Source organism: Adiantum capillus-veneris, chromosome 18 (assembly GCF_014529385.1).
Source record: "Adiantum capillus-veneris isolate H3 chromosome 18, ASM1452938v2, whole genome shotgun sequence".
Lineage (NCBI taxonomy): Eukaryota > Viridiplantae > Streptophyta > Polypodiopsida > Polypodiales > Pteridaceae > Adiantum > Adiantum capillus-veneris.
The window spans coordinates 81,615,029-81,631,944 of NC_140948.1; the positions used below are offsets into that span (position 1 = coordinate 81,615,029).

Consider the following 16,916-nt stretch of genomic DNA (forward strand, 5'->3'; position numbering starts at 1 on the left):
AGAGGACTTCTATGCAAATCAATATATGTCTTAGCTCTATCTTGAGCCCTTTTAATCCTATCTTTAATAAGTTTAAGCATTTCATTCATATCTTCTAGTTTAGCAGTTTGAACATTTTCCTTTTGCAATACTACTCCCTAAGGAGCTCTAGGCTGAAACCCATACATTAACATAAATGGACTATATCCAATAGCATATCTTCTAGGATTTTATTAACCCTTCAATTTGACCATGTGTTTGAGGATGCTCAGATGTCCTCATGCTTAGTTTGGTTTCCAACCTCTTAACAGCTCTCAAAAAATGGCTATTACTACACTAACAATAACATCTCTCGTAATTTGGTACATTATACATGTATAGTTTTTTATTGATGCCGACACATTGCAAGAGATTACATGAAAAGATCTATGACGCTAGTGTCACTCCATCCAAACTTTGCATGCATGTTGAGAATAACCAAGAGTGCCTTCAATCTAAATACTCGTGCTCCATCATACAAGGGCATTGTCAAGAAGTACTCAGTGCGACTAGGAAAGCCCCGAGCCTCTAAGTGTGAGAATTCATAGACAAAATCAAGCAAGGCATAGACAATTTGAAGCCAAAAACACACTAAAATAGAACAAAACTCCAGTCATGTAAGCTCCACTTTGAAAAAGAACCAATACTAACTCAAAACTCTTGTTTGTGTGAAGATTAAGTGTAGCCTGGCTCCCAACTGCACAGATGCAGTGCTCATTCGACTTGTTAAAAACCCTAAAATGACGCTTCGATTTCTCATCGTGACCATTTCATGGAAGCTTCAGTACTTCATTGGAGAAGCTCAAGTAGTTATTTGAGGAGGGGAAACCCTAATTGGAGGCCTCACGGCCTCAACCATGTAGTGGAAGCAGCACGAGACTGCATAGCACCCTGTCTTGAAATGGATGTATCTCCTTGCTTTCATGTCCAAATGAGCTCATTCCTGGCTCTAAACCTTCCCTATCAGCTTGATCAACAGCAGAACCATCGTTGATGTGGCATTTTGAGCCATTTTTTTCTATTTTGGGCTATTTTTTACCATTTTATGGCCATTTTTAGTCCAAAATGCTCCTTTTTGTCCGTAAAATGCCCAAACAAGCTGGAAAAATCCCTAAATTTGTGGGAAAATCCCATTGGGCTCAAATTTCATGTTGAACCTCATTTTCACACTTGGTAAGCACTTTGGACGCGTCTTTTACGTCCGTGCACAAAACCTGCTTTTTTTTTTTGCCAAGATCGTCCCCATTGAACTTTCTAGGCAAAGCGAGAGTGCCACTGCGAAACACTTGACATTTGTACATTCCTAAAGCAAATTAGGCATGCTTTAATGTGTTAAAACATGCCACGGTGCCACGTCCCCGGGTCTCGCGTGCCTGGCAAGGTATGTACACGCCTGCAACCATGGCATCCGTTTTCGCATATATCACACTATGTACATTGTAGCATTTGGTCCCATACATTAAAAACATAAAGAGTGAGGTGGATATCTTTATTTTCACATTATGCATGTGCCACATCACGACATCCACCCCCTCTAAACCTGCACATCCTCCAGCATGTGCCACACGTATCTTTTTGAAGTAGGTTCAATCTTCATTTAAGTCCACATACATGTCAATTTCATCATCGCTTGCAACAAAATCTAACGCATCATCCTCTCGTTCTTCATCCACATCCATACCATTTTCATCAAAGCCTTCATTCTGACTTTCCTATGAATCAAAGGGATCGGCATCACCTCTTGTTTTGAATAACTTGATTCTTTTCCTTGCGATGGGAATCTTCATTTCTGTCCCGTCCAACTCATACAAGGTATAAGTTGCATTCCCATATACATGTTGAACCACATAAGGACCAAACCATCTCTTTGAAATCTTTCTTATTGTTGCATGTTGGTTGTCAAGACTGCTGTCATACACCAATACCCAATCACCTTCCTCAATAGCTTTAGGTACGAGCCTATGACTCTTATCAAATATGTCTTTGTTCTTTAACCTTGCATCTTTCAATTGTGCTACTGCGTTCTCAATATCTTGAGGCCTTCTTTCTAACTGTTGTATGCGCAAAGCAAGAAGGTCTTCCCTACTTATTCCATCTTCCCAAGGTAATACATTCCATTGGGAATTACATCCTCAATTGGCATTATAGGTTTCTGACCATACATCAACTCAACAAGCATATAACAAGCAACTGAGCTATGAGTTGTACAATCAGCCCATAAAGCATAAGGCAATAACCTAGGCCACTCTCCCATTATTTTACCTTTGCAAGCCTTAGCCAAAGCTTTAATGATAGGAGGAGGCCCACGCTCTGATTTACCATTTTACTTAGGATTATATGCAGTATTGAGAGCAAGTTTAATGCCCAAACTTGAGAAAAACTCCCTTGCTTTGTCATCATCCAACTCACCCCTGTCCGCTGTTATTTTTCCAACACAGCCATAACGGCTAATTACATCATCCAAGAGGAACTTACATACACCTTCTGTTCTTTTTGTTCTTAGAGCACGACCTTCAACTTGGTTGGTTAAGTCTTCTTGTGCAAGCACTATTTATCTCATTTGCCATAAGCCCAATGGCATTGTAACCAGATCTACTACCCACTTATAGTGCATGGCCAATGGGTAAGTAGGGTGCAACCCATCACGATGACGTACATTTGAATACATTTGACAAGTTTCACAAGACTCCACAAAGTGAGATACATCTTTATACATACCTTTCCACCAATACCTCTCTTTCATTTTAGTAAAGGTAGCCCATATGCCTCTATGTCCAGCATAAAAACTCTCATGAAACTTTTTCATAATCTCATTTTGAGCGTCCTTATCATTCACGACTCTCAACGGCATTCCATTTCTTTGTTTCGGACGCTTCTATAAGTACCCATCTTTCAAAAAGTATACATAGGGCTACTCCATATTCTTTTGAACTCTTGATCAGTCCACCCTTCTTGCCTTGTCAAAGTGCTGAGATAGCGTCCATTGAGCAACCATTCACCTTGATAGAGGTCCTCTGTAAATGACTCAAGTGCATTTGATAGGCAAACATGATCACCCTTGGCATGAGAGATACTATAGAACTGTGTGCCTACATCATCGCCCTCGACAACCATGTCTTCTTCATTTTCATACCTTGCTCTTGAAAGCATATCCGCAAATGGATTATCTTTCCCTATAATATGCTTAAATTCTGGATTCAAGGACTTTATGTAGGCAATCCATCTCAACATAGCAATGTCGGGAATTGAGCAGCTTGTGATCATTCCAAGAATGGGTAGACAATCAATCTCCACTATTACATTTGCTTCTATCAAATACTCATTGTCACATTTTAAAGTGTGACTGCTCCCCATAACTCTCTTTTTACCTGTGGATAGTTGCGTTGATGAGCACTTAGGACTTTTGCTCCAAATCTCACCACATATCGCTTGCCATCATTGTCCTCTTGTCCAATCACCCATCCAATTCCTATGGGGCTAGTATCCACTGTCATAATTACATATCTTTCACATGCATCTCATGGCATGGGTATGCATTTCTTCCCATTGAAACCTTTGGTTCTTTCTCAAAAGCTGGTACAAAGGTTCCACCACAAGCGCATAATGTGGAATCCAGATAACATAGAATACACATGCACCCAAGAACCTTCAAACCTCAGTTATAGTAATACATGTCTCTTTCATCCTTTGAATCACATCAATATTTGTTGGACAAGGCCTTCTACCATATGGCCCACACATATGTCCTACAATAAAAACTTCATTCACACCAAACACTTACTTTTGGCTAGACAAGGTAAGGTTCACCTCTTCCAACCTTGACAAGATATTATCACAATCATTGATATGGTTTGCCACATACTTTCGGTACCCTCTCGAGTCCAGAGCCACATCTATATCACTTATATCATATCCTTTGATTGGCACATCATCAAGGAAAGGCATTGTAGTTTGCGGTATGAAGTCACGTAGGACTTCGTTCATACCATTCATCATATGTGCAATTGAATTAGTTGATCCTTGAGGTAAGGTACACATCCTTACCAAACCCAAAGGTGTCCTCATGGTAGTCATATCCCTGCTTCCCATTGCTAGTTGGAACTGATCATACCCTGAGTACAAATCCCCCAGAGAATATATTGCCCTTCCTGCAAATGCCCTATGCAAATTCATCTACAATTGGCCACGTTCCCACATTTCTAATTGTAACCTTGTTAACGGGTTGCATATCCTGTATAAAGCATAAAGAACCATTTTTCTTTTGAACTGTGAACCACTGTTTGAATATGGAGCACAAGAAGGCTCCAAAATACCCGTGTTGATCTTTTCATTGAGCACCTCAATGAGTTTTGGCAAATGGGCCTTTGGAACCGGAATAGGCCTTAAGTTCCAAGGTACATGAGGGATAGTGAAGATCACCATAGGAGCAACAGTGGATGGATCAACACACCCTATCTCATGGAGCTCAAATGAAAAATCCTTCCCATGTTTCGCAAGCATTTCTTCTTTCAAGTTTCAACATCTGTCAAACTATCCTTACAACCAATCTTTAACTCCTTGAAAGTATCATGTGTAAACTCATGTCCAATCCTGCTTGGCTCACAAAGACTAGGTTGCAAAGAAGCTTGATCCATCTCATTCGTACAGTCCTTTGGTAGAGGTAATGCCATTGGTTTCACTTTCTTTGCCACAGACTTGTACTTGGTCTCCACTCGTACATCACCACCTTGAGCATTTTTGAAATCCTCTATGACTTTGTACATTTCTAATGTCTTTTGTGTAAGTCTTTATAGAGGCACATTTGTTGAATAATATCAAGTCTATCATTTGCAATTATACTCTATATTGTATGGTGCAATAGTTTCTCTCTCAAGCTCTACACTAATCTCTCCAAGCATGCCATTTGCATGAATGGCACACTAACCTATCCTCCTTAACCCAACAACTGGTATCAGAGCTTTGGCATGATTAAAACTTTCTAATCCACTTCTTAATCGGCCTATGATTGTGGAATATGTTCATGTGTTCGCCCATTGAGCCACTACTCTCATCAAACGTTTGATTGAGCAAGTGATTAGACGCATTTACTCTCTAATAAGCTCCTTGATTGAGCATCATTAATTAAGATTACCTACGTTTGCATTTTAGTGATTTTGCATGCTTCAATGTTTCAAATACTTCTTGTTGAAGCCCTCATTTGAAGTGTAATTTGTGTTTGGAGATAGCCTATAGCAACAACTTTCCATTGAGCCCTTCACCTTTGCATTCGAAGGAGCCTAGCATCATCAATTAATTTGGAAAGTTTGTTATTTTTCTCTCTGGAATTAGTGCAGAAGTGCAACAGCTCAATTGTGTGTGTGCGTGTGTAGCCTACAAGACAGAGACAATCTTGAATGCTTTTGGAGAAGCCCTTGGTGGGAACCACTTTACAAAGAAAAAAAATCCACTTTAAGTTTCAACTTTGCCATTAACTGCTACTTGGCTGCTCGTCAAAATCGAGGAATCCCAATCCTCGAGCGAGTACTTCCGAGCGGACAAGAAACCGAGCGAGCATAAGCAATGAAAAATATTATATGAAGATCTCAATAGTTACTCTATAGAGTATAGTGTAGAAAAATAACCATGCTGCATCTCAAATATTCTCAAACAAAAGAGCCATACTCTTCCTTTAATGTGTTCACACACATTAAAATAGTCTCAAACAAAAGAGCCATACTCTTCCTTTAATGTGTTCACACACACATTGATACACAGTCATATACTTGCTTCTGAACCATCTTCCAGAGCATATGCCAAAACTCTATTTGTGCAAACTTATTCTCCTTGGTAAATTCACATGTTGCAATTGTCATAATTTAGTGCACAAATAGATCAAAAGATGGTAACTCAAATGCCACATGTCCATCATAATGCATAGGTAGCTCTTGAACTTGAATGATATTCTTTGCTTGCTTGAGTTCCATGTGTAGGCTGCTTTGTGAAGGCATTGCATGTAGTATACTAATTACTCTCGAGGGACCATCAGACTATTACTAGTGTGGCCACATTGTCATCCATAAATGGTTATGTGCCTAGCCATGTTTGGTTGCACGATGAGGAATTCCAAACCCCAAGAAAACCTTTCCGAGCAATCATAAAGGAAAGGAAAACCCCACAAGATACATAGAACTGAAATCATAACAGAAACATTTAGCATCAAATTACATATTACAATCTATCTATCATTGTCTCTAAACGTTTAGAGCATTCCTAATAAAGACTTTATTCATCCACCCTTATATTAACTCCTTGATTATCCAAGGTTATGCTCCCTCCTCCAATCACGGCTTGTGGCCATCAATATTCAAACCATGGTAGATGCTTGGAAAAAAAGTGTATGTGTGTGTGCGCGTGCGCGCGTGCAATGTTGTGGAGGGGGAGGAGGGTTTCTCAATACATAATATTATGGCAACTGCTTGCAGGGAAGTTGTAGAAGAAGTAGATTTGGTAGATCGTATTGGTAGGTTGGAGCCAATATGAACAACGTGTATTTGCAATCTTTGGTGCTAGATTGTACCTTATTGAAATTGGGGAGAAATTTTTTTGGGTCAGTGACTCCATTTTTTCTAGCTCACAAAAAAGATCTTCAGCGTATAATCATGACACTAGAGAAACGAAGAGGAGAAGGAAAATATCCATCACATCACATACTTGAAAAAAATAGTTTTCATGGACTACGGAGTGTTTTAGAGTTTTCACAGTGAGTTGCAAAAGAGGAGGCCCAATCATGAGGACTTTGTGACCAAGGGTGGGAGAGGTAATGAAGATCATAAGGTATTGTCAACATGAATGATAATCACCACTTGCATGCAACAGCTTGGCATTAATCACCTCTTATGCAATGCTTTCACAATCACCTCGACCCATCTGTCGACGAGAACAAAGATGAAGAGTTTGTGTGTGTGTGTAATTCATGAGCCTTCTTCCTCTCCTAACTTATGCACTAACTAGACACCTCTCTACTTCCTAGCAGCAGGAACATTGGTACGCTGATTCTGGTTCTCCATATCCTCCTTGCGTCTAAACGTTTGTGGCGGCTCTTGAACATAACTCTTCTTGTTGTGTGGGATCTCACACGGACAACGTGAGAGTGAATGGCGCATGAAACAGTACTGCATTTTGGCGTAAAGCTTGGGAAGCGTGTACCCATCATAAACGCAAGCATCCTACACATCTCGCACAGCAACTTGTTCAACAATGTTCTCTACAAGAAACCGCTTGACAACCTTGTCCTTGGGCACACGTCACCCACAATTGCAGCACCTAATGGGGTTGGTGTGGCCTCTTGCGTGCTTGTTACATCCACTACTGCGGCACTTACCGTCATGACAGCTTATGCCGCAACTGCTTCTGCTTCCTCTTTGTCGTGGAGATATCTCTCTCTCTCTCTCTCTCTCTCTCTCTCTCTCTCTCTCTCTCTCTCTCTCTCTCTCTCTCTCTCTCTCTCTCTCTCTCTTCTTTTTATTTTAATAAAGGGAAATTCGGCTACATTCAATCATCACTAAGACATCAAAACCCATCTCTGCAATTCCTCATACAAAAATCCTTTATTGAGAAGCAAAAAAAGCCTCGTCATCCGCCTACACGTTAATAGAAGGGAAGATCTGACCTCAAGCAGTGAGAAGGACGGCACCACCAAACTCTTTGAACTTCTTCTCTGCGAGCTTAGAGAAGAACTTGGCTTTAACGACCAAAGGAGTGGGGGGAGCATCGCCCTTACCTAGCACCTTGAAGTATCCAAATTGTGTGACATCCAGCAAGGGCCCCTTTCCTTTCGGATCGGACGATCCACATTCACATTAATGGGACAGTGGAACTTGTTCATTGTCTTGTGGAAGTAGCGGATACCTACCTTCTCGAAGTACCTAGGGTAATATTTGTCAAACAAAATGCGATGGTGGTGCATACCTCCTGCATTATTGTGACCTCCGGCATGCTTTCTGTGTAGCTTTCCAATTCTTCCGTGGCCTGCACTGACGTGACCCCTCTTCTTCCTGTTCTTCTTTAACCAAGTTGCCATGGCGGCCTCCCTAGTCTTGAACCAGTTAGTCTCTCTCTCTCTCTCTCTCTCTCTCTCTCTCTCTCTCTCTCTCTCTCTCTCTCTCTCTCTCTCTCTCTCTCTCTCTCTCTCTCTCTCTCTCTCTTTTAGCGCCTGTCAAGCAGGCTGTACTTGACAGGCTGTATCAATGGGTAACTCATAAAAAAACAATATACAAAAATCTATACCAAAGTAGAAACCCTTCTTGATAAACTATCTCTTCAGCCTGAGCTTTCTTGCACTATTGATGGTGCATCCTGTGGAGGTGGCTCTGCGAACACCTTGGAATCTGAGGGGGTCTCCACAAATCCTTAAGACTCCATAGCATCCTTGTAAACTTCTATTCCCTTAAAGTCTGTTGCACCATAGTTGTAGAACCTTACTGCCGCGAAGCATCCAATAAGCGCAATAACAACGCCAAAGGCCCGTAGGTATTGAACAACGAAGCCGAGCATTTCAAACTGAGGGCCTTCCCAGAAGTCCGGTTCTTGTCCGGGAAGGTCGGGCTTCACATACTCTCCATAGGCAGATTCGTCATCATCAAGGGGCTCCCTCTGCTCAACAACAGGCTTCTGCCTCTGAGAAGAGCGTCTGGCAGCGACCTGAAGAAGCGGAATCTTACTTCTTCCTGTCGACAAAACCCTGATTTGTGCGAAGGAAGAAATGCGAAGCTCTCTGTTGAGCCAGCAAAGGATCACACCCACATTTTTGCTCACACTCATCATTTTGTAACCATTGATTGTAATAAATGTCTTTCCGACATTAATTTTGATTTGAGCCATTCATTAAGTAACGGGACTCAATTGAGTTTCCAGCTTGTAATTCCGAAGTAATTTCACTTGCTGATGTAATTAGTTAGAGATATTCTCACCTCCAAGGCTGAGGTATATAAGCCAAAGTTTTTGTAACCTAAAGGGATTCAGTTTTATTAATCAAGGTGAGTTTTTGGAGCGCCGTGACTGTGTCTGAGAGAGAGAGAGAGAGAGTCTGATCTACTTGCTACGCGAGCTACGGAGCCGCCATTGGAGAAGCGACACCGCCATTGTGTTAGCAACGGAGAGAGCTACGCACAGATACCAAGAGTGCGCGCTATCGGCTTCTATGTGTGGTAAGTTCCTACGAGCTTCGGTGTGAGTTTTCTTCCAACTCGTGTGTCGGAATGGAGCGTGCAGCATATCTATAGAACCACAACGAGTAGAACTACATATTGGTACCATCGGAGTCAAGTTTCGATCACCTGTATTTTTCGGCCTGTCTTCATACACGTTTACCGCACGGAGTGGTTATAGGTTGATTTTGCAGTTCAAGTCTTTAGGGTGTTGTTCTTACCTAGTGTATAGACTTCCCCTTGAGTTTGAGATCGATTCAATGATTCTAGATCCTGTTTCGTATAGCATTCGTTCGTAGTACGGATTTCAGTCACTTGCGTATTTTAGAACTTAGATTTGATTTCCTTAGTAGTCATTGTCATTAGAAGGTCGAGTAGGTGATTTGACACCCACCTAGTTGTTTTCATGCGCCTGCGGGTCAAGCTCCGTCCTCGTCTGACAAATTCTGTTGTTGGTTGAGTTCTCGCTATTTAGCTTCCGCTAGCGGCGTAACCGCCTTAACATTTGGCGCCGTTGCCGGGGACGAGAGCCCTAAGTAGGTGACCTTAGACTAATCCTACGAGGTGAGTCGTATAAACTACTTTGTATACTTTAGTTAGAAAAGATCTAGGAGTGGTGGACTCCGAAGATCTCGAGAGATACTAGGAAGTGGGGTATTCCTAGGTCTTCCGTGTTGACAGTATTTTTAGATTAGCTTAGATTTGTTTGTTGTTTTGTTGGTGTTGAGTAGTTGTTGATAGAAGAAGAATTTGCTAGTCCGTGAGTGGCAGTGGATCTCTTTAAAATTACAATTACCAAACCCATTTTATGATTAGGAATAGCTTAGGTAGGACTTCATTTGATCCTGATCTAGAGCTAGCAATCATTGGAGTATTTGCTTGATATGGTTGATTGCATGTTAGATCACTAAACCGTCGAGTTAGTAGTGAAACTTGCAATAAACAAAAGTCAGAGAAATTTTCTGTGTATCTGGGAGTTGCTGAACACTAGAGGAAGCTTTAGGAAGGATTCTGTGCCAAAAAACTGGAAATCTGCAACTTTAGACATCATACGCGTATGATGTCTAAATGACCAAAGAGAGACCAAAACAGAAATTTTGACTTTACCAGAGTGTTCAAAAGGGGGGTTATACCCTAATTTCAACTTAAAACAAGAGCATTAACACTCAAAAAAACCCAAAAAGACAAGTCGGAGCCCAAGAAACGCAAAGAACAGAAAATTTTGGATTCAGATCTTGTTTTTATATTCAAACCTGACAAAAACACTTGAAACTCAATTATAAACATTGGAGAAGGCTTAAAACCAAGAATAGTCAAAATCTGGGACAAAAGACATCATACGCGTATAATGTCTTTTAGCACATCCACTGCTTATTTTTGATATCTGACCTGACAAGATTGTTACAAACACTGTAGAAAGCATAAATATCAAGTCTTGACCCAAATTGATGAAAAAGACATCATACGCGTATGATGTCTTTTACCTAATTTTGGACATATTTTGATACTTTGCCAACACAGATCCATTGTAATAGCTGTCTAGAGGTTATATTTCAAGTTTCATCCCATTTGGATCATAATTGACCCAAAACAAGTCAAAAGCGAAAAATTGCCAAGAAAAGCCTAAATTAGCCATAACTTGCTCAAACAGAGTTCAAACTGAATTTTGTAAGTGGAAAGAGCATAAGGGGGCTACTGAGAGTGAGCATAACCAAAATAGTCTAAATCTGTGAAAAAAGACATCATACGCGTATAATGTTTTTTTCAGCATAACTGCAACAAAATTCTCACTTGATGAAACAGAAGTTGTCCAACTGACAAGATTAAACAATTGACCAAGTATCAATCAGTTTGGATCAATTCTGACCACAAAAACTTGGGAAAACAAATTGCCAAGACGGAGAAGTTAAAGTCCTTTAGGGGAATTGATGAATTTGAGATCGGACAGGAATCTCCAGAATAACCAACCAAAACAAGGGAAACAAGCAAGTGTCATATCAACCACGGGAAGTGTAAACCAAAGTTGGGTGCAACCATTAGAGCCGATCTTTGAAGGAAGTGTTTCTGATACTTCTTCGGAGAGATCTTACGAGATTTTCACCGAACACTTGGAACACTTGAACTTGAACAACAGAGAAAATATGGCAGCAGGATCATCAAACCCTTCCGCCACAATGAAGCTATTGTTCATAAAATACCAGTACTACAATGAGCAAGGTGCCAAGATCTACAAAGATGGAATGGACCGCTATTGTGTAAAGATAGAGGAGAGACCTAGTGAGTTCAAGGACTTAGTGCCTGTGAGCTATAGCGGAGATAGATATCTAGATGACGAGGGTACCATGTACTTGGTAGTCCTAAACCCTAACATTGTGGACAAGTGGGGATTGATGGGCACCAAAGCCAAAGTAGATGAAGAACTTGAGGAGAAAGCACCAATAATGAACTTCCCTGATGCGAGGTTAAGAAGAGAGAATGAAACTACAAGGATCAACACTCATAACATCTATGTGGGGCTATACAAATATAATAATGGGGAGCAAGATCTCTATTATAGATGTGAAGAACCCTACACCGGAGAGTTGACAGACCAAAAAAGACTTTATGTCTTTACCTACACAGAGGGATCGGAAGTGAAAATTGCTGCTTACGACAAGTATGGGAGGCAATACTCAACAATGGGCAAGAAAGAATTAGAAGGATATACATACTTTGGGGGACCACTACATCAGTATTATGTTACTTCTAGCTCACAAAGACCAGCACCAACAAATGGATTGCAAAACCCAATGACGACAGGAGGACAAAGAACTCAGGCTGTTGACTCTTTCAGTCAACCTCAGTACTCGAAGCCCGGACCAATGGGATCATTACATTCCAGAGAGTCAATGGATACGAATCGAGGTAGTACAGTTCCAATCCCCACATATACCACTCCAGGTCCAAGGTTCGAAGCGGAACCATCACATTTACCTCCTAGTAGTAGATTCAGGGCAGGGGAACCGACAAGGGTAACCCATGAAGTCCATGATGCTAGAGAAAGCTTTAGCCGAGACACAGGAGCAATGAGATTGGTAGCAGACCATAGACGTATGAGACCATCTCAAGTAGCGAAGTGTATGCCAAAGAAGTATGGTGGTTCAGGAGATCCGTATGCACATGTGTCACTCTTTAAGCAAGTCTTAAGAGCTGAGCAGATAACAGATTTCCATACACAATACGAGGGATTTGGTCTTACTCTAGAAGGTACGGCATTGACATGGTTTCAACCACTGAACATAGGGGGATTCCAGGACATTGACCATTTGCTAAGAGAGTTTGCTGAGGAATTCTCAAAACAAGGGATTAAGCACAATACGGTCTCACAAATATATGCTTTTAAACAGAGAGAACACGAAAAAGTGAAGGAAGCTTCACTTCGCTTCAAACAATACATTGAGAGATGTCCAGTACGTGAACGACCACAAGATGACAGACTATCTGTTCTCTTTATTGAGGGACTGAGAAACGACACTCTCAAGAAGGACTTGCACTTGAAAGCTTGTACAAGTTTCGAGCAAGTAACGAGAGAGGCATTGTACTTAGTGGATAACTGTACGGTTTATGGAGAGGTGTCAGCGGATACAGATTTTGCATCCAGTAGCTCCTCCTCCGTAGCGAGCGAGACTACCACTAAAAAGAATGTTCAAACAACAACCATGCCAAATGTAGAGCAAATGATAGAAGATGCTCTAAAAAGGATGGCACCATACCAAAAACCATCGCCAAAAACACTGAAATGGTGTGCTATTGAACAAAAATGGACAAACCATCCAACAGAGGAGTGCTATTACAACAAAGGGTATGTAAGGGAGCGTCAGTATGCACCTCCTGCTCAATTAGCACCACCTCAAGTACATCCAGTACCTCGATACCCAATGGGAAATGTACCAGGACCTATGGGGATAGAAAGACCGCAACCGGTATTGGGACAACAACCACCTTTACCAGGAGCAAGACCAGTGGGCATTAGATATGCACCAACCTTAGAGAATCAGGAAGAACAAGCCCTAGTGCCTGTTCAAGCCTATTATGAAGAATCTGGTGCACACATGTCTCCAACTGTGTATTACCCACCAGAAGAACCCAAACAACCAGAACCATGGGGCGTGATTGGGAATGTTGGAATACCAACAGTTATAAGTGCTTCTGATGAAGAGAGATACAATTTGGACGCAAGAACATTGATGTTCATAGCTCATGGAGGGTTAACAGGACAAAGACCATCCTATCCACAAAGGACGAATCAAGTGGGACTAAGACCAGCACTAGGACCCTGTTACAAGTGTGGAGGTGACCATCTGATGAATGTTTGTCCACATACGGAAATCATTAGAATTAACGCTTATTGCACTGAGTGTGGGGTTACTCACTTCATTGAGGATTGTTCAAAGAATCCAAACAAAGTGCAAAAGACGACATTGAATATGCTAGAAACTATTCCTACCAGCAGTGGGTCTGAAAATGAAACTCTAATAGCAACGCAAGTTGTTACTAGAGCTCAAGCTAAGAAAACCACTAGAGAACCTAAGAATGGAAAGTTAGCGACTGAAATGGTTAGTCAAGGACCGCGGAGTCAGAAAAACACATGGAAAGCTAGAAAAGCACGCATGAAGTTGAGAAAAGAACGTGAAGACGCTATTTTAGATGAGGAACTAAAGCGAACGAAAGATAGATTAGAAAAACTTGAGACTCAAAACGGGAAACGAGAGATGAGTCCGGAAAGAACGAAACAAAAGAGTATCAAAGAAACAACGAGCTTAAGCTCAGGGGGATCAGTGCTAGTCGACAAACTACACGAACCATTGGACGCACTGATGAAAGCTTACGAAGCTAGGTTAAAGAACAACCAAACACAAGAACAGAGGTGGATGACATACCCAAACGCGGAATTGGAAAAGCAGAGACTTGAAATGTGCCAGAGAATGATCGAGACTGCACAAGCCTTATTAGAACCACCAAAAGAAACAATGAATTGTGGAACGGAAAACCCAATTCAGCAAGAGACTATCGTTTCACGGGTAGCTGAAAAGACTTCCAGTGCACAAAAGCTTGAAAATACACACCAGGATGACCGCATAGTATTGAACACAACCGATCAGGAGATAGAGAGTTTTCATCCAGTCATACAGAGGTCTTACGTAAGAGATGAGGATTACAATGAATTTTGGAAACAAGTGAGAGAGGCAAACTTTGCAAATGAGCTAAGTTGCCAAGCTAATCAGACAAATTGGGAAAAGGACAGCAGGAATCCTCCCATAGTGGAATTTGAGGCAGGATCTCAAGTGGACTTGGATCTGCAATCTTACTGGGGAGATGAGGGATCTGTTAGAACAATGGAGAGCAAACCTCACTCACTGAATACCTTACCTTCATACTTAGGAGAGTATGAAGCAAAATCCGAGACAAGAGCACGTCCCTCACGAAGAATCTCATCAGAAAAAGTCATGGACTCGCAAGGATTGATAGAGATCTTGTCAACACCAGTGACATGCACTATCACTCTAGCTGAGCTTTTGAGGCTAAGACCACATATGTGGACCACTGTAGGAAAATGCTTGGAGAAATTTGGGATAAAAGACCCAACATCGAGACTGCAAGAGGGTATACAAGAGTTGAGTAAACCACAAAAGAACGCTAAGCCTGTACCCTTAAACAAGGTCGAAGAGTATTGTGAAGGTGAAGAGGGGAATACAACCTTACCAGTTGAATTCCAAGGAGTGAACACGATGGCAATACTGGACAGCGGAGCTGGGGTAGCCATTGCTACAAAAGAAATCTGGAAAAAATGGGGGAAACCAGCAATAAGGAAGACTAGGTTGAAACTCCAATTAGCAGATGGACACATGGAGAAACCTATGGGGTTATTAGAGAAAGTCGTAGTGACTTCTTGCGGCATTGAATACGAATATACTTTTGCTATTGTCGATTTTGGCAAGGAGAATAACTATGATATCATATTGGGAAGACCATTCATGAGACAGTTGAAAATGGTCCAAGATTGGGGCTACGATCACATATACCTGAGAAATATGGAAACCACTACACGTGTGAACCTGAGAGACCATAGCTACAAAGATGTGAACCGAACACCGGTAGAGGAGTTTGATTCAGCTACTTTGGCGGGATCCGAATTTCCAGTTTGGTTAGGTAAGCCCAAGGAGTTATGGATGTGTGGAGCCTCGAAATGTGGAAGTCTGAGGCGAGAAGAATATGTTTTAGAAAGGGCCATCGAAGACGAAACTTATATAGGAGAACCCTTTCCAGAGGACACACTTGAACCATTAGAATGGACACACATTCTAGCAACCCTAGATGTTTGTGCAATTCTGGATGGTCCCACAACGAAATTTTGCAACAAGGACGGGTACGACGTGGTTCTGTACTTCATGTTGAGAACTGTACTCGAAAAAGAAACTGAAAAGAACGATACACTGGAAAAGAAAGATGAAGAGGAGGTGTTTCACGACATTCCCGATCATCCTGAGTGGGGAAATGAAGCAGAAAACGAGTCAACGGACAATTCAAGCAGAAACGAAGAAACTATAACGGATGTTCGATTTTATGATTTTCCGAACCAAACTAAACAACGCCAGAAATGCTATAGAGCAAAGAGAAAAACAAAGGGGGTTAGAACCAATCCGATGCCTAGAATAAGAGGAAAAAATCAATTCCTAATGCTAGTAAAGGCGGAAGATTGTGTTAAGGACAAGATTTCTAGAAGAATGAGAGGCAATGATCAAAAGAGCTTACGAAAAAACAAAAGAGGCTGAAGAAATCGAGTTCAAAGGAATGGAACGAAAACTGAAACTGAAAAATCAGAAAAGAACAAGCGCAACAGAGAACACACGGAGTCCAAGCTAGAACGTAGAAACAAGTACAGAGAGCTCAAGAAAACTCTGAAAGAAGTTTGGACGACAGAAATTGAGAGTGGAGAGGACGAAAACGACAAAATCAAGGAAAACATGGATGTTCCCTCTCACTATAGGAAATTCACAATAGGGGATAGGAAGGTGGTATTAACCCCACCTATTCGAGAGAGAAAGGAGAACGAATCTTATGACGGACCGGAGGATGCAAAAAAAGTTGATTTAGCAGCTCCAAGTGAGCCACCTAGACCGGTGTACATAGCCACAGATTTGTCTCCAGGCGAGGAAGAGAGACTTTTGAGTCTTCTCAGAGAGTATAGGGATGTGTTTGCATGGTCTTATAAGGACTTAAAGGGAGTTGACCCATCGATATGCCAACACACAATCCCACTGAAACAAGACGCAAAGCCTAGCAGACAGAGACCATACACATATAATGATACATTTGCTAAGCGAATCAAAGAAGAGATAGATAAGCTAATGGAAGCTAAATTCATATACGAGATTGAACACACCGATTGGGTATCTCCGATTGTGGTAGTACCCAAGAAGAACGGAAAACTCCGAGTGTGTGTCAACTTAAAGAAAGTGAATGCTGCAACAATCAGGGACAATTATCCCCTGCCGATAACTGATCATGTTCTAGAGCGTGTATCAGGGAAAACAACATACTCTTTTCTTGATGGTTTTTCAGGATATAACCAACTAGCCATAGCACTGGAAGATCAACATAAAACAGCTTTTGCAACGGAGTGGGGAATTTATGCTTATCGGGTTATGCCTTTTGGTCTAACCAATGCTCCCG

At 41.4% G+C, this 16,916-nt stretch overlaps 2 pseudogenes; both read right to left on the reverse strand.

Moving 5' to 3' along the window:
• Nucleotides 1-173, reverse strand: part of LOC147435942 (uncharacterized) — a 1,699-nt pseudogene extending 1,526 nt beyond the window's left edge.
• A 7,494-nt stretch (nt 174-7,667) lies between these two features.
• LOC147435943 (large ribosomal subunit protein uL15y pseudogene) lies at nt 7,668-8,077 on the reverse strand (annotated as a pseudogene).
• Nucleotides 8,078-16,916: the final 8,839 nt, after the last annotated feature.